The sequence below is a fragment of the Neophocaena asiaeorientalis genome, unplaced genomic scaffold, assembly GCF_003031525.2.
Source record: "Neophocaena asiaeorientalis asiaeorientalis breed wild unplaced genomic scaffold, Neophocaena_asiaeorientalis_V1.1 scaffold118, whole genome shotgun sequence".
Classification (NCBI taxonomy): Eukaryota; Metazoa; Chordata; class Mammalia; order Artiodactyla; family Phocoenidae; genus Neophocaena; species Neophocaena asiaeorientalis.
The window spans coordinates 11,057,666-11,068,488 of NW_020175528.1; positions in this window are offsets into that span (position 1 = coordinate 11,057,666).

Genomic DNA, 10,823 nt, shown 5'->3' on the forward strand with positions numbered 1-10,823 from the left:
TTTTCATGTCTGTTAAAATCTGATTTGTCACTCTTCTGCTTTAAACCTTCCTTTCTGTGGTTCCCACTGCTTTTAGGGAAAAGCTCAAATGCCTTAACAGGGCTTCCAAGGTTCCCTATGATCTGGCATTTCTCTTTACCACTTCCTTATTCTCCTCACCAGCCCCGTAGAGAAGTGAAGGAGTCATGGTTAAGAGCATGGACTCTGGAGATAGAACACTTGGCTGTGGTACCTGGTTCTTCTCGTTCCATATTCTGTGACCTTGAGCAAGTTACTTAAATTCTCTGTGCCTCAATTTTCTCATTTGCACTTTGAGATAATAACTGAACCTACTTCATGAGGTTGTGAGGATTAAATGAAGTAACATGTGAAAGGAACTTAAAACAAGGCCTAACATACCGTAAGTAAATATTTGCTATTGTAATTTTTATTTCAATTATTTTAAGATGCTATACCCTCTGCTTCCAGATCTCTGTACTGCTTTTCTTTCTTCCTAGAACTTTCTCTCTTTAATTCTTATCATTATTTGTATAATTTTCACTCCTTTTTATTAGTCTGAGTTCACAAGAGAAACAGAACCAGTATATATGTATTGATTGGCTCACCTGATTATGGAGGCTGGTAAGTCCCAAGATCTGCAGGATGAGTCAGCAAACTGGAGGCCCAGAAGAGCTGATGTTTAGTTCTAGTCTGAGTTCAGAGGCCTAAGAACCAGGAGAGCTATTCACTCTGTATTTCTGGATTTTATTCTTCAGCACTGGGTACAGTCTATGGCTATGAAAATTGTGGTACAATTATTTTAAAATTTTTAATCAGAAAGATATCATGGGGCTTCCCTGGTGGCACAGTGGTTGAGAGTCCGCCTGCCGATGCAGGGGACACGGGTTTGTGCTCCGGTCCGGGAAGATCCCACATGCCGCGGAGCGGCTGGGCCCGTGAGCCATGGCCGCTGAGCCTGCGCATCTGGAGCTTGTGCTCCGCAATGGGAGAGTGGGAGAGGCCACAACAGTGAGAGGCCCGCGTACCGCAGAAAAAAGAAAAAAAAAAAAATCGTGAATTGCTCCAAATTTGATTTTCAGAAACCTTATTTTCTATTTTAAAGATGAAAGAAACTAAGGGTTAGACAAGCTAGGTGACTTGTTCAAGGCCATAATACTTCTAGTAAAGATGACACCAGGACATAGCTAGGTTCCCATGACATAGCCCATGCTCATTTCTCCACCTCACCTCTGTATGGAAAGATGACCAGCTTATGCCAGGTCAGATTAATGGCCATGGCCTCAATAGCTTTCTGTTCTAGTGTTTCCAAAGTTCAAAATGGTCAGAATCAACTAGAGGGCTGTTTAAAACACAGATTTCTGGTCCCCCCTTCCTCACACACAGAGTTTCTGATTCTGTAGGTCTAGGTTAGACCTGAGAATTTCTCTCTGTAAGTTCCCAGGTGATGCTGACGCTGCTGGTTGGAGGCCATTTTCACTTTGCTACTTGAACCAGTTTTATTGGCTAATCTTTCTCGGTGAGGAGGGTGAAAGAAGACAGGTTGGGCTTGCTACTCTACTGTGTTTTTACTAAGTTCTGCCACCTGTCTAAGCATGCATGTGGAACTATTTTCTCTATGATTGTATCCTTAGTGCAGTTCAGCTTTCAGCTAATTTATTTAATTTTTTAAAATCTTTTGGGGTTTCCCTGGTGGCTTAACGTGAATTGCTCCAAATTTGATTTTCACAAACCTTATTTTCTATTTTAAAGATGAAAGAAACTAAGGGTTAGACAAGCTAGGTGACTTGTTCAAGGCCATAATACTTCTAGTAAAGATGACACCAGGACATAGCTAGGTTCCCATGACATAGCCCATGCTCATTTCTCCACCTCACCTCTGTATGGAAAGATGACCAGCTTATGCCAGGTCAGATTAATGGCCATGGCCTCAATAGCTTTCTGTTCTAGTGTTTCCAAAGTTCAAAATGGTCAGAATCAACTAGAGGGCTGTTTAAAACACAGATTTCTGGTCCCCCCTTCCTCACACACAGAGTTTCTGATTCTGTAGGTCTAGGTTAGACCTGAGAATTTCTCTCTGTAAGTTCCCAGGTGATGCTGACGCTGCTGGTTGGAGGCCATTTTCACTTTGCTACTTGAACCAGTTTTATTGGCTAATCTTTCTCGGTGAGGAGGGTGAAAGAAGACAGGTTGGGCTTGCTACTCTACTGTGTTTTTACTAAGTTCTGCCACCTGTCTAAGCATGCATGTGGAACTATTTTCTCTATGATTGTATCCTTAGTGCAGTTCAGCTTTCAGCTAATTTATTTAATTTTTTAAAATCTTTTGGGGTTTCCCTGGTGGCTTAGTGGTTGAGGGTCCGCCTGCCGATGCGGGGGACACGGGTTCGTGCCCCGGTCTAGGAGGGTCCCGCGTGCCACGGAGCGGCTGGACCCGTGGGCCGTGGCCGCTGGGCCTGCGCGTCCGGAGCCTGTGCTCCGCAACGGGAGAGGCCACAACAGTGAGAGGCCCGCGTACCGCAAAAAAAAAAAAAACTTTTGAAAGTAAAAAAAACTCAGTGTTTCTGGAATAGAGCTTTCAATATGGGACTGCGCAGGAACGACTGCTATTAATCTCATAATATGAGTCAAAGAAAAACAAACAGTCAAGATTTTGTTATGCAAATTTTGGAAGTTGTCCTACTATGTATGGCAAAGATTGCTGTTTAAGATTGTGTAAGTAGATCCCACGTGTCCCATTTCTGAGAATTTCTCCCCAGAACTCTGACCAGCTGTAAGGTAACCCTGTACCTATGTTTGTTTCTACAACCTGCCTTTGCTCCCTGCTCATTCCTGGAAGGGGAATGGATGGATGCCTGACCAAAAGGGCTGAGCAGATCCTTCTCCTGAGACTTTGAAACAGAGGTATTTGTTATAGATTCATTTAGTTCTAGAAACTGAAGGACATTTATATGCAGGAGCAGGGGGGTCAATTACTTACCTTCATATGCAAAATGAAGCAGAGAAAGTAGCCTGGAGACACATACACACACCCACATAGAGGGGCAGAGAATAACTGGGTTCTTTCTGCTTTTCCAGTTGCAGGTTCCAGTTCCTAAGGAGACCTGACCAGAGGTTTGTAAGATGCTCCTGATTCTTTCTGAGACTCTGTGATTTTTTGAGTGGGTTTTTGTTTTTGCTCTCCAGAATAGCCTAAGAGAGTTTGCTACAGACATACTCTTCCTATAGAACCACCTTTCTTCAGGGACAGTGTTGTAATTGGCGAGGAATGGAGAATCAGCAGTGCCGCCTCTGTGAGGAACTAGTTACAGGACCTCAGGGACATTACTTTCCTACCTCAGATCTGTCACCTGTAAATAGAAGAGTTCATTTAGATTATTTTTAAAGAGCCCTTCCAGCTCTAATATTTATGCTAAAGGAAAACAAGGAAAATGGAGGTTGCACATTCTTTTTTTTTTTTAATTAATGAATTAATTTATTTATTTTTGGCTGTGTTGGGTCTTCGTTTCTGTGCGTGGCCTTTCTCCAGTTTTCGGCGAGCGGGGGCCACTCTTCATCGCGGTGCGCGGGCCTCTCACTATCGCGGCCTCTCTTGTTGGGGAGCACAGGCTCCAGACGCGCAAGCTCAGTAGCTGTGGCTCACGGGCCCAGTTGCTCCGCGGCATGTGGGATCTTCCCAGACCAGGGCTACAAACCCGTGTCTCCTGCGTTGGCAGGCAGATTCTCAACCACTGCGCCACCAGGGAAGCCCACGTTGCCCATTCTTGATCTGGAATTTTAAATGGGAGCCTTGGGGCTGAGTCTGGGTGGGGACAGCAGCGTTCACCTGAAAGACTTTAAAGAGAGAACCAAACTAAGAGGAAGAGTCCAGACGGCTTAAACAATTACCCCTAAAAATAGGGAGAAAATCTGGTCATTCCAAACTTCTTTATTAAGCCTTTGTGCAAGGTTTTCAACATGAAGGTTAGGGTTAGAATCACCTGGGAACCAAAAATTCAAAATCAAAGCCAAAAAACAACTAATGTTCTGGTCACACTCTTGGCCAATTAAATCTTGAATTCTACAGTCTGAAGAGGGAGGCAGGCAGGCATTCCTGGATGTTAAAGCTCTCCAGGTGATTACAATCATGGCCAAGGTTGGGAACTACTGAGCCTTTGTATTTGCATTTGTTTAAAAAGGGTGTGATTAACTTTAAAAGGTCACAGCTGAATATAAGCAAGATAAGCAGTGAGGGCACGCAGGTATAAGCTGAGCTCCTGTAAACTGAAAAAAGAAAACTTAAAATGTTTTTATGAGCCATAAAAGTTCCCTGTTCCAAAGACTTTTATAATATGGTCTATATGTTTAAAGATTTCTTAAGAATATCAAGGTAATATAGATAGCAAAATATCTGACTTTGAAAATCTTGGCGTTATCAAGATAATGTTAAATTTCCTTCACATATTTTTAAAGAAGGTAAGTAAATGGAATATATATTTTTAAAAAGGCTTCTAACAAAATAGTTTGAATAAAAGGAGAAACCTTCAGGATCTAAGGTAAGACTTCTCTGTGCTGAAAATCAATAACGAGATAGCCTTAATCTCAGTGTGTTAACAAAGTAGGCATTGTTTGCACGGAACTGAGTTTGTATGGAACTGAGACAATTTAGGGTATGTTAAGGGCTCACAAAAAAGGATTCAATCTTAGCGTTTGAATTTTCAGGTTTCATTGGAAAAGACAGTGGCCCAAGAGAGCTTTTTGTAGTCCATGGTTTACACTCTGCTTCATTCTCATCGCTCAGTTTGTTTCTTCATCTATTTTCACCACCTACTCTCTCATTCTATATCCTCTCTAGTGGGCAGATTCTCCATACTGTCTTTCATATGCTTAAAACTTCTGTCTATTGACCTGAAGGATCTTCAGTCCTTTCTTCATTTACCTACTTTATGTTGGGCATTGGGCATACAGCAGTGAATAGGTAGGAAACTTCCCTGCCCTCATAGAATCAGCATTTTAGTGGAAGAAAGAGACAATTAACAGGTAAACAAGGTAATTACTGAGTAGGATACGTATTATACTAAGAGGCACACTAACTGGTGGATATGAGGAGATAGTAATTTTCTTTAGATTGCTGATTCACAAGTTGGCTGCAGTTAAAATCACCTGTAGAGGTTTGGTTTATTTTGTTTTAATTCTGATGCCATGGTCCTATTCAGATTAATTAGTAGGAGTGGGATGCGGTCAGCTGAAGTTTTTATAATCTTCCTAGGTGATTCTGATACATGGTGAGGATTGAGAATTACTGTTTTAGAGGAAGATCTCTTGAAGAAGATATTTGAACTGAGACCTGAAGGAAAAAGAAGAGGAAGCCAGCTTGCTGGAGGGGGGAGGAGATTGCCCCAGAGAGAGGAGAGGGCAGTTGCAAAGGCCCTGAGGTGCTAGAGACTTTGGTGTGCCCGAGGAAGACACTGGAGGGCAGCATAGCTGGAGCACAGTAGATTAGAGAGAATGGAGATTTAAAAAGGCAGGTAGAGAGCAGTTCATGCCAGAGTTGGAATTTTATGTGTTTTATATGTTTGAAGTTTAAATGAAATGAGAAGTCACTGGAGAATTGTAACCAGGTAAGTGACAATATCTTAAGTATTTTTTAAAAGAACATACTTTCTGCTTCATGGAAGATGGATTTTAACGGGTCAGTGGTCCCAGTGGAGAGACCAGATAAGGAAACTATGGCCTCAGCCCGATAGAGAAGATGGTGTCTTGGATAGCGTGGTGGCAGTGGGGTAAAAGGAATGCATGGACATGGAGAATATTTTTGAAGACAAACTGGTAGGACTTGCTATGTAGCTATTACCTAACTCGCTAAGAAAGAAAATCTGAGTATTGAGTCAGTAACTTAGTTCATAGACCCACTCCATTCCCATTGCAGAACACCATGCCATCTTACCGGCTACTAGTTTCCCTTGTGTCAATCAATGGATGATTGTCTTAGTATCTGGAGCTCAAACGAATCATGGCCCATGATGCAGCTCATGTGGGACAAAGCAAGTTAACGCATACAGAAGGAAGAGGTATAACAGGTATAACAGTTACTCAGACTTTCTTAGATTCCCCTTTAATGATCATTTTTAAAATAAGATTTATCTTTAGTGAATGACATAATGATCAAATATATAAATTATGAAAACTGCAAACTTCTCACACAAAGGTGTGTGTAAATGTGTTTTAATTAAACTCGGGTAAGACATGCATATTTTCAAGGCCAAGTTTTTTGGTGTTTTTTTTTTTTAAATTGGGTTTCCATTCTGCTGGCCTCAGGCTGTCCAGCTAAACTGATTTTGTCTTTAAAAAAAGCACATAGTAGTTTGGTTATAAAGAAGGAAGAAAATGTTGTGATTTTTGTTAGGCTGTCATAAATCAAGTTTGAGAAAAACAACTAAGAATATGAATTTTCTAATGTAGCTTGTCATATGCAAAAATTCACATAGTTCAAAGAAATCTTGTAAATGAGACTATCTCCGTAAAAATGTTATAAACAGTCTTCAAATTTCTAGTGAAAGTACACCTGGAAAAAGTACTTTAATGTTTTCAATGAAAATTCACCAAATGTTTAAGTTCCCCAAACTTTAAGTATTAAGTCTTCGGGCATTTATTATTTATACATTTTGAATGTAAAGGTCTGTTACTTTTGCCTGTGACCAAATGGGCAAAACATACATTTTGAGCCTGCACAGATCCAATATCTTGATTTATTGACCTATAAAGTAAGAATGTCTTGATTTTGTTTCTATAAAAAGGGAAAGAGAAAACATGAGAGCCAGAACAAAAACAGTATTTTTTAATGTTGCCTTTTCCTCATGGATTTCTCCGTTCTCTGTAATGGACACCTTCCATGAGTCCTTAAAAAGGATTTTTGTTAGCCAGAGAAACTTTCCATGAGCTTTCTTGCTTGCCAAAATTATTAAGACCTCCTGACATGATGTATGCTAGTCCAATAACAACAAACTCTACCTCTAAAATTTTAGCTGCATGTAGAAAACAGCTTAAATTACATGTACATTTTGCCACTTGTATTTTAACCTGAATTCTGCATTCCTTCTTTTTTTAAGAATTAAGATTTATTACTTGAATAGCTATACTAGGTACTAGACTGGAGAAGGAATATAAAGTAGTTAACAAAAAACTGTAGGAATTCCCTTCTAGGCTGAGCCACTGACCTTCAGCTTTAAGATAATTCTACTAGTGAATAGGAACATTGGTTGGATGTGAGAAGTTATGGAAGCTCAGATGTTTTGAATAAATGTTGATACAGCAGGGAAACCAACAGCATTGATCATAGGACTGTTTCCTTCCTTATCCTCCACTCCTTTAGACTTCTTTCCCTATCTCCAAATGAATGTCTTGTGGTTCTTTTGTTCCTAGCTCCATCTTCCATTTTCTTATCATTTGCTCCTGTACCTAGTATGTAATTCTTATCAAGTTCTCAAAGCATTCTCCTTCTCTTTCAGAAACTTGCTGAAGTCTCAGCACCCCAAGAGAAACCCTGGAAATGAATTGATAAACATTTTCTTTCTCATTTAATTCCCCTGGTGTGACCCACACACAGTGTAAGATGATTTCATAGCACAATCCTAGGCTGTTCTATTCACAAAAAATGTGTTATCTAGAAAAATGGTACAGATGGACCTATTTGCAGGGCAGGAATAAAGATGCAGACGTAGAGAACCGACATGTGGACATGGAGGGTATGAATTGGGAGATTGGGACTGACATATATACACTACCATGTGTAAAATTGATAGCTAGTGGGAACCTGCTGTATAGCACAGGGAGCTCAGCTAGATGTCTGATTGTGTGATACCCACATACCACAAAAACAGTGATTTCAGCATCTTGGGAAATGCTTTTTCAGGTGGTGGTTAACCTTCAAGTTTTTCTCTTCCAAAATGACCCAGACGGAAAGAGCAACAAAAGAGTATAAAAAGTAGAAAAGAAAGATCCCCCACCCCCAAAATAAGCCATTCTCAAATAACAGTTATCTGCACCCAACACTTGGCTGAGAATTCAACTGAAGGAGATACAGATGCAAACAGAAAAACAACAGTTAAAGATATGGGTATATAAACTCTAAGGGAAAGACCTAAAATTCTCTGCAATTAGTGTTAAAGACCTGATATAAAGAAACAGAAATTCGGGAATAGATGCTTGTGGATTACAAAACCAGTGCAGAATATAACAGGATTAGGAAGTCACATCCAACCAACAAAAGGGAAGGAAAATTTGAATTAAACCAGGGAAGATAAGTTTCCTTCTATATTAGTTTCCTATTGCTGGTATGAAAAATTATCACAAATCCTGTGGCTTAATACAGTACAAATTTATCTTACAGTTCTGGAGGTCAGAAGTTGGAAATGGGTCTTACTTGGCTAAAATCAGGTGTTGGAAGGAATTCAGGGCTTCATTCCTTTGGGAGACTCTAGAGGAAAATCTGTTTCTTAACTTTTCCAGCTTTTGGAGGTTTTCAGTGACTCTCCTCCTTCATTTTATTCCATAGTTTCAGCATAGTGACTGCAGTGTCTGCTGAGAGGTGGCTATGTCAGTGCCTGTCATGGAATTATTGGAGAACAAGGAGAGTGAATAGAGGTGGTTGTAGAGATTGTCAAAGGAGTTTAAGTACATGCAAATCATCCTCTGGGTTCTCACAGAAATGCGTGCAAGTTACTCAGCAGAACATGGATATTATTGTGGAAAATGCAGGAAAGAGCCAGTGTAATTTGAGTTGATACTATTGCAATCTTTGGGTCTTGGTGAAACTTGGGGTTACATGTATATATATAGTCCATTCCTGAGTTTTGAGTTCAGACATTCTCAGCTAATCTTTTTTTATTCTCTAAATTCTAAATTCTATTATCCAATTATATATTGCTAGAGATAATTACTTGTACCAGCTATATCTCAATTGAATTTGCTAGTACATTTTGGTATTTAAGTTGAGCAGTCTCAGGAGACAGCACCCCTTACAGAAAGGGTCTAGCAATTACTCGTGTTTGAGTGAATTACACGACATGAGTGGCTCAAAAGTGTTATAAAATAAGAGCCACAATTGTTCCAGTTTGCCGACATAAAGAAAATATATTCCATACTTGATTTACTGTTTCTTCTGTAATTTCAGATTATATGCGTATGTATTCAATTTAGGATGTTGTTTCTCTCCATAAAACTTTTAATTTGCAGTTAAAAGCAGATTTACTGTGGTATAATTATTACACAAAGAACTGCATATATTTAATGTGTACAATTTGAGTTTGAACATATGCAAACACCTGTGATACCATCATGACAATCAAAGTAACACGCATATCCAATACCTCCCAAAGTTTCCTTGTGTCCCCTGCTCTTTGTGTGTGTGTGTGTGTGTGTGTAAAGATGGTCAGCATCATTAATTATCAGGGAAATGCAAATTAAAAATATGAGATATCACCTCACACTGGTTAGGATGGCTATTATCAAAAAAACCCCAAAAGATAACAAGTGTTGGCAAGGCTGTGGAGAAATTGAAACTCTTATACACTGTTGATGGGAATGTAAAATAATGCAGCAACTATAGAAAAAATATGGAGGTTCCTTAAAAAATTAAGAATAGAGCTACCATATGATTCAGCAATCCTACTTCTGGGTATGTATCCAAAAGAAGTGAAATCAATCCTGAAGAGATATCTACACTCCCATGTTCATTGCAGTATTATTCAACAATAGCCGAGATAGGGAAACAATCCAAATGTCATCACAGATGAATAGATACAGAAAATGTATACATGTACAATAGAATATTATTCAGCCTTATAAAAGAAGGAAACCCTGCCATTTGCTACAACATAGATGAACTTGGAGAACATTTTGCTAAGTGAAATAAGTGTCATAGTAGAACAAATATGGCATGGTTTCTCTTATGGGGTATCTAAATTAGGCAAACTCATAAAAGCACAGAATATTTTTCATTGAAGTGCTCATGGATGCAAGGTTAAATTTTGTATACGTGATCCTTAATGTGGGGGGAAAATAAGTTTATCATCCATCATCTATAATAATGTTAGATAATCCATTGTTAGAAATATATCCCTTTGTGTTGAGACATTTTCTCAAAAATGTCTTCTATAATGCATATACTCCTAAGAAAAGTGGCTCATTTTGTTTTCAATAATGCAAGGTCATGTCCTTTCAGAATTAGTTTCTCAAATAGTAACTACTTTGCAATGAAATTACTGCGGATATGTGAATTTTATATAAGTATGAATGCACCGATTCAGAGCATTGAAGGAGAAATTCTATTGGGATAAAGAAGGGCAAAATACTTCTTAAAAAGTAGTTGATATTTGAATTGGAAAAAGATTATCTAGATGGAAAGGAGTATCAAAAATGCCAAGATGAATAGACTCCAAAGACAATCTTTATTTAATTTATAATTTTTGTCATGAGCATCCCTGTGGGAAAGAGCTTACCATAGTATTTCTGAGTATATCCTTAATATGTTTCTTAAAATATGCTTTAAAAGCCAATGATATAGTGTTCAAAGTTTGGCATATGAAAAAGCTAATGGTTATGGAAGTGACGTGCATTTGGTTTGGTGTTCATTGGCCAATGATTAAGGGAATATCCAGAGAAACCCTTATAAAATTGTTTAGGTAGTTCTCTTCAGTATGGCTTCTGGCTATTTGCATTCTTTAGCACAGTGTATTATAATTTTTCAATGCTGAATAAAATACCTTCTAGACCTCAGACAAGGCTCTTAGAGAGCTAAACATTTTTCTTGATGTCATTAAGTTGATAGATAATTTTGGAGGCCACTAT